The sequence below is a fragment of the Psammomys obesus genome, unplaced genomic scaffold (assembly GCF_907164565.1).
Source record: "Psammomys obesus unplaced genomic scaffold, mPsaObe1.curated_primary_1811, whole genome shotgun sequence".
NCBI lineage: Eukaryota > Metazoa > Chordata > Mammalia > Rodentia > Muridae > Psammomys > Psammomys obesus.
In genome coordinates, this window is record NW_026596460.1 from 4,221,106 (window position 1) to 4,229,058 (window position 7,953).

General features: G+C 38.6%; 1 protein-coding gene and 1 non-coding gene across 3 annotated transcripts in view; one reads left to right on the plus strand and one right to left on the minus strand.

Moving 5' to 3' along the window:
• The window catches only part of Tpk1 (thiamin pyrophosphokinase 1), a 368,986-nt gene that overhangs the window by 217,335 nt on the left and 143,698 nt on the right, over positions 1 to 7,953 (plus strand). The window lies entirely within an intron of this gene.
• LOC129669982 (small nucleolar RNA SNORA17) lies at positions 615 to 745 on the minus strand. Its single transcript, XR_008719110.1, has one exon. It is a non-coding gene; the product is annotated as a small nucleolar RNA SNORA17 (small nucleolar RNA).

Here is a 7,953-nt window from a genome sequence, read left to right on the forward strand (position 1 = left end):
CTGATGCTCCAGAGCCATGGACCCAGGCCAGGCCAGGACGCCCACATCCCAGGTAGCAATACTGGCTACTCTTCGGGCTGTTCCTCACTACCCTCAGGTCTCTACCTCTGCCTCTCTTTATTGTGCCCACATCCTTCTGTTTCTTTTTCTCTTCCTTTTCTCCACCATTTACTTGCTCCTCGTAGTGGAGCCCAGAGTCAGTGAGTATCTAGGGTTGTCCTAGGAGTGGTCTCAGGAGCGCTATGACTCATTCGTGCATTATGGCAAGGGGCAGGGGTCATCTCAGGCATGGTCTGTCTCCCCAGGCCTTTGTGGCACAAGAATGGTAGTCATCTCTGACTAGCTCCCTTTCTGGGCCTCATGGCTCTTGTCTGGTGTTTGTCTCAGGCTTGCCCTTGGCCTGGCCCACCAGAGTAGCCCCTTGCAAGGGCCATCTGTCTCAGGATGGGCTGCTGACCCAAATGGAGTTCTTCTAGTCTCTGCTTGCTTCCCACCCCCACCCCCACTCTTTCCAGGCCTGCCTGGTGCCAGACTGGTGGTTATCACAGGCTAGCTCCGTGTCCAGGCCTCCTGGCACCAGACTGATGGTCTTCTCAGCCTTGCTTTTCACAGGGAATGTTAGGCTACTAGTTATTCAGACGCTCATAGGTCAGAACACTGAGAGTAGACATAGCTTCTCCCTCTCTGCCACCTGCTGACACACATATGACACAGCAGCTGAGCCTGCATCTTCTCTCGGGGCTGGAGCCCCCTGTGTTTCTACAACATGTTTAGGAAAAGAATGGCAAGAAAATTTTAGTGACGGAAGTGTGAAGGGCAGAATGCTAGTGTGGGGACTTTAATCCCTGAATGGTTCTGTGTGACCTTCATGCGCTGAAGCAGTTTTTCTTCTGTGTATATGAAATGTGAATGACCTAAAGATGAATTTGATACAATGTATGCTGAAACTATTTAATTCTCAGAAATAAATAAATAATAAAAATGTAGAATTATTTAACTTCAGACTGGAATACTTGAAGTTGAACTGTTTGGTCTGTTGTCTTCTTCACATCTATACCATATTATGTGCAATATACACATTATTGCGTGTGCATACACTAGCATGTATATTTGAAAGGAGTATGCAAAAGAGAGGTCCCATAGAATACTGTTTACTGTTACCATGATATAATTAACTGAATTATAATCAGTATCTGAATGCCAAAAATATCAATGGAGAACATTTTCAAATATTACAGAATTAGTCTCAAGAAAACCAAGACAGTTATGTCTTGGAATTAAATGGAAAATGATGTAAGTTATTTTAATATTGAGTAGGGTGATAATTTTGATACTTTAATATGAAAGATCTCACCTAACCTTCATAGCAATAGTATAAAAAAAAAAAAAGCAAGGTAGATAATACAGTTATACTGTAAGGGTTCTGACTCAGCAGTTTTTCCACAGCTGTACTCATGGGATTAATAGACTAAGAAAGATATGACAAGCACTTAAAACAAGTCATAGTCCATAGGCAGGTAATTATCCATAAGCAATGTGTAACTGAATGGCCAGTTGCTAGTTGTGTGTGGAGGGTCAAATATTTATTCATATGCATAGCTTGCATACACATCTATTTTATATGTACATATAAAATCTTACCTGATATTGATGGTTTTACCTACAACATTGATTTCAGGTAATATGAATATTAGGTGCACTGTGTTGGCAGTGCTAGGCATCAATTCCAGAAGCCTGTCCATGCTAGACAAGCACACACCCACTGATCCACAGCTTCACCTTAACTGTCAGTACATTTAAGGCTATATATTTTCTTTCTTAATCCGAAATGAAGAAAGATTTCGCGATTTTTCTAAACCATAAGAAAATCTAAATATAGCAATAATCTTCATCATATAAACAGATCCAATGAGATTACCAATGAAATACATTTACATTAAAAACTAGTAAAATCAACATAAATGTTAAGTATTCTGTGTTAAGTTTGGGAACATGTATTTTCTTGAAATTCCTTTAGAGTTATAGATTGTCCATCATATAAGATAGCGAGAAAAAGAATAAACCATCTTATGAGAGCTGTTTGTTTTTTTGACAGTGTAACTTAACAACACTTATGGTAACTTACAACACTTCCATTATGTTAGTCATGGGACTAAAATGTACTATTTTAATCTTTTAAAAAAGTACTGTGTCAAGCAATCATACTATGTTCTGTGAGTTCTTTCTTTTTTTCTTCAGAGTTATGCACGTGAGATTCTCATGTAACTAGCTTGTATAAATAAGCAATCATCTGTGACTTCTAAGATCATTTTAGGCATTTGGGGCTAAGCTATGTGAGCAGCTCAGTTACAGTCACTTGGTGTATATCAGTTCATAGCCCCTTTCTAGTCTCCTTTCTGTGGTTTTGTGAACAATAAGCTGGCTTTCAAAACATAAGTGCAATAGTATGGGCCCTACTGCATATGAATGAGGCTGTGTGCCCAACGGTTTTATAGTGCATGTTGGCATGTTTCATTTAGTGTAGGTCAAATCTCTTGGTGAATGAAAACCCCAAAATAGCATTTGCTTTGATGGATATATTTGATCTGTCATTTGACAAAGGAAAATTATAAATGGGATACATATTAATTCTTCCCTGAAAACTGGATTTCCTCTTTTGCATCAAAAACTATTTTCTTAATAAGATCTGCTCCAACCGTCTGAGCAGGAATTTTTCTGTGACAGACCATAGGTATTTTAGATCAGAGTCCCCAGTTGACAGACAACCCTGCAAGGCTTAATTCCTGCTGTCAACACATAACCTTGCTTACCACGCAATGCATGTGGACAGAATAGCTTCAGGTTTCACATGCACACTTTCTCATTTTCTGGTCCCTTGCTTCCCAGGGGGACAGAAACATTCACTGTGTACCCTGAGCATAAATTATCCTTTATCTCCAAGTTGATGACAGTTTGTAATACGAGTTAATAGGAGGTATGGGTAGGAAATGAGATGTCCAGAAGTTAATAAGGTGTACCTTTTACATTTTCCTAACTGTCCAGTGAGTCATCTTTAGGGTCCCGTATCTGATGTGGAATGAGTGGTGTTATAGCCAGTTCATAGCCTACCCAAACAAACATCTAAACGTGTTGCAAGTATGCCTTCCTCATGATCTTACTTCTATTTTACTGCTCTTTGGCTTCTTTTCCTCTCTGTGTCTCTCTAGATTAATTGCTTAGTGCACAAAGTCCTGACATTTTGTGCAGTATACATTTGCAGTGCTGGTATTGAATATGATAAAAAGATGTTAATGGTGTGATCAAAAGAAGATGAATATTTATGAGGTAAATTTGGCATGAGTGTTAGTTTCTGATACCAACTGAGAGCTCAGGTCTATGTTCCCATGTACACATATTCTCAGCAGTGTCTCATCTGTAATAACATCAAAGAAGTAAACCTCAGCAAGATTTGCAGTGGAAGACAGGGAACTTTTAATTCCAGACAATTCTGAAAGCCTCGTTATTATCCTTGTTATTATTTATTACCCAACTGTAATTCCTTTCTTTTGGAGTAATTACATTTTTTTCTTTCCCTCTATATGCTCATAATATAGTTAGGTTTTGCCTGGCCTTTTAGAATCTAATACAAATTATATATTAGTAAAATTTTAGCATATGGTAAAGTATGTTTCACCATAAGTGAAAATGGAACCCAGGCCTTAGAGATTAGGCATATATATAATTCGCCCAGCATTATTTACAGCATTTTCTGAAAGAAAAATGATGCTGATAACCAACAGACATATGCCTGTACACAGTTGTTGTTATGATATTCAACATTAGAAAGATCCATAGTGAAAGTGTGACCACAGAAAATGTGGTATGTCCACAGAATACTAAATGCCAAATATAGGAAATGTAGTATATGTGACTAAACTATTATTTGTCCACCAAAGTATAAGATCCCATCATCTGCAACAAACTGCATGGATCTGGAGTATGGTATGCTGAGTGAAAGAACAAATACAGAAAAACAAATCTCATATGGTTCATCTCATGATGATATTTAAAAAAATGTTGATTTAAATGTGTAATACTGATTGCCGGAAGCTAGATTGCGGGTAGCAAAGATGGTGGAAGTTGCCTAACAGGAACTTAAATATGGATAAAAGTAATAAATTGTGGTGTTCTTCAGAACAGAGGGTGGCTATGGTTTTGTATTGTAGTCTGTGTATTGTAACTAGAAAAGAGGAGATTGGAGGCTCCAAACAAAAGGTCACGAGAAGAGATGGAAATGTTGATTACCCTTGTTTGATCAGCTCCTGTTTTATACATGCATTGAAACATCACAGTGTACTCCATAAGTATGGCAATTATTTCATGTTAATCAAAACACTTCTAAAAATATCTGAGAAGTAGGAATTGTTAACTGCCATGATTGATTTTCCATTGCATGGAACACATGGAAAAGCTACAAATTATCACCTTATTCCTCATTAATTGGTACAGTGAAAGTAGTTTTTATAATAAAAATATAAATTGATACCTAAAGGTAGTATCTTAGGTAAGGTTTCTATTGCTGTGATAAAACACCATGAACAAAAGCGACTTTGTGAGGAAAGGGTGTATTTTGTCTTATGGCTTGTAGTCCATTATTGGAGAAGTTAGGCCAGGAGCTGATGCAGTCCCTGGAGTGCTGCTTACTGGCTTGCTCTTTATAGCTTGCACAACCTGCCATTTTATATAGCCCAGGATCACTAGCCCATGCGTGGCACCATTCAGGATGGGATGGGCCCTCCTACATCAATCACTAATTGAGAAAATGTCTTACAGGACTGCCTACATACCAATCTGGTGTTGGCATTGTCTCTCCTGAGGTTCCCTCTTCCAGAATGTATATGTATATTTTGTGTCACGTTGACAGTGGCTGTAAAGGGTCTCCTGATCCCTTTATACCTACATTTGACCAAATTCATTGAGCCTTCCCAACCTTCCTTTCTCTTCTAGAAGGAAATTACTAAAGTCCATATCTATACTTTATTACATCTGTCTGTATTTTATTCTTTGGTGCAGTGCTACCATTGGTGTTCTGTGCATGACTTAAACTTTGCTCTTACTTTACTCACTGCTTTGTTTTGGCTCCTCTGATCCTCTGTGACAATGCAACAATTCGCCCAATGGAATGTGAGGATACCAGCTGTTTAACTCTGTAAAACTTCCCAGGACTTTCCAGGAAATCTCCAATGCCCATTCTTCTCTTCTTGCCCTCCTTCCCCCTAGGTTCTTTTCCTTCTTTAACATGTTAAAGAATTAACATAGTCGCTGCCTACTATTTTGTATTCTAGTTTTGAACTCTGTTAGTTGCAATCTTCGTGTTTTAGTAGGAAATGAGTCACATTCCAGAGCTATAGCATTCTCATTTCTCTAGGTATTTCACTGTCTCTTTGAAATTAATAGAGAAATTTTCTCTGTATGGTTTTATCTATGTTTAATTAAACTAATTTTCTTCAACTAAGAATAAAACCACACACTCAAAGTGTTTATTTTATAGGTCTTGTTTTGTTGATTCTTTAAATACCTGTTATATCATCGGCACTGCTCAGGTACTGAGTACAGAAAACAGTACAGAAAACTCTGTCTTCAGAGTGGGTGGAACAGGGGGGTACATATTGAAATTCAGAAACAAAACAGGGATAGCTTAGAGAAAAGATCTATTCCAGATTGGGCATGGAATTAGTAGTGATTCATGGATAGTCTCCTAGATGAAGTGATATCCGAACACCAACATCATAGGAAATTATGAAAAGGAAGAAGTAGACATTTAATGCCGTACTTTGCAGAACATGGTACATTGGGAAGCAGAGCACTAGGTACCACAACAGGAGCAGCCTAGGTGTGGTTGCAATCTCACGAAGATGCTTATGTTGTAGGCCAAGGTCTGGTGGTAGGAATTTTATCAGAAAGATGACACTTGATAATAATGTTAAATAGTGGAGAGCTACTGTAAGAAATCCCAGAAAGAAAGGACAACTAACTTTCAGAAGTAAACATGACTGTAAATAAAATATAGCACTGTTTATTTAGGACATATGCTGGAAAGTTGTCATTGTAGAGACATGAAACAGTTGGTATGATGCCTAGACTACAGTCCTGGTTACTGAGTGTGCCCTTTGGGACAGAGACTGGCAATAGATCAAAATGGGAAATTGGCCAATTGATTCCTGTGTGTCAAGTCACTGATTTATTCCTGGAACCAAGAAATATAGCATATCTGAACTAGCCTGGAGCTATTCCATAAGAGTGCATGTGTGTGTGTATGTGCATGTATGAATGTGTATGTGCATGCGTGTGGGTATGCATGTGGTTGGATGCGCATGCCTATGTGTGTGTGTGTGTGTGCATATGTGTGGGTGTGGGTGTGTATTACATGGAACCTGAAGCCTTGTTAGCGCATCACTTCATCACTTCCAGATACAGAGTGAAATGAGCAATGACAGACAGATAAGCCTACAGAGTACCTTAAAGAAGTACTTTAGTAGCACAGAGTTGGAGTCATGATTTGGTTAGAAACTGGACTACTCCAGTTTGGGTATGAAATGGAAGTAGAGTAAAATACATTTCTCTATTGCTATTCTTTACCACCCCTAACTCCACAGATCCCATGAGGTTTCCTTCCTCCCTTCTTCTATTCCCTGACCATCACTGGGCCCTGAATCAAATATTTTACTGTCTTTTTCAAGATGGTTAGGTAAAACTGTTCCATTGAGTATCTTTCAAAATGGCCATCACTAATCTTTTTCTCCATTTGTGTGAACTTATTTTTCACTAAGAAAAAAAAATATATATATATAACATATATATATAATATATATCATTCTCTTTTTGCTTCATATTTCTTTTTTCTTTTTAATTTTATTTATATATGTATTTATTTACTTTGTATCCCCACTATAGCCCCCTCCCTTGTCTCCCCCCAGTCCCACCCACCCTCCCTCTTTTCCCTCTGTGCCCTTTCCCTAGTTCCCTGGTGGGGGAGGACCTCCTCCTCTTCTATCTGACCCTAGCTTATCAGGTCTTCTCAAGGCTGGCTGAATCATCTTCCTCTGTGGCCTGGCAAGGCTGCACCCCCCCAAGGGGGGTGATCAGAGAGCCTGCTACTAATTTCATGTCAGAGACAGCCTGTGTACCCCTTACTAGGGAACCCAGTGTGAAAACTGCAGAGCCTATGGGCTTCCTCTGAGTGGGGGGTCTAGGTCCTTTCTATGCATGGTCCTTGGCTGGAGTATAGGTCTCTGCAGGACCCCCTGAGACCAGGTATTTTGGCTCTGTTGTTCTCCTTATGGAGTTCCTGTCCCCTCCAGGTCTTTCTATCTCCCTCTTCTTCCATAAGGATTCTGGCATTCTGCTCAAAGTTTGGCTATGAGTCTCAGTATCTCCTTCGATATCCTGGTGGATGAAGTCTTTCAGATGTCCTCAGTGGAAGTATTCTGTCCTGTTCCTTGCCTTCTCCTACTTCTGATGTCTATCCTGTTTGCCCTTCTGAATAAGGATTAAGTATCTTCCCTATGGTTTTCCTTGTTGTTTAGCATCTTTGGAGCTATAGATTTTAGTAGATTTATCCTATATTATTATTATATGGCTAATATCCTTCTTTATAAGCTCTCCTGAAATGTGAAACTCTTAGGCATTACTTGCAAACAAACCCAGCTAGGCCTTTTTCCCCCTGGATTATTTTTATAATTTCGTATGATAATCCACTCTGAATCTGTGACATAATACCATGAAGTAGGTAGCTTATGAGCAACAGAAACTTCTTTCTTACAACTATGGAGGCTGGACAGCTGAGGATCAGGGTGTTGGCAAATAAATTTTATGGCTGGTTTTTTATTATTATTATTATTATTATTATTATTATTATTATTATTGATTATTATTATTATTATTATTATTATTATTATTATTATTATTATTATT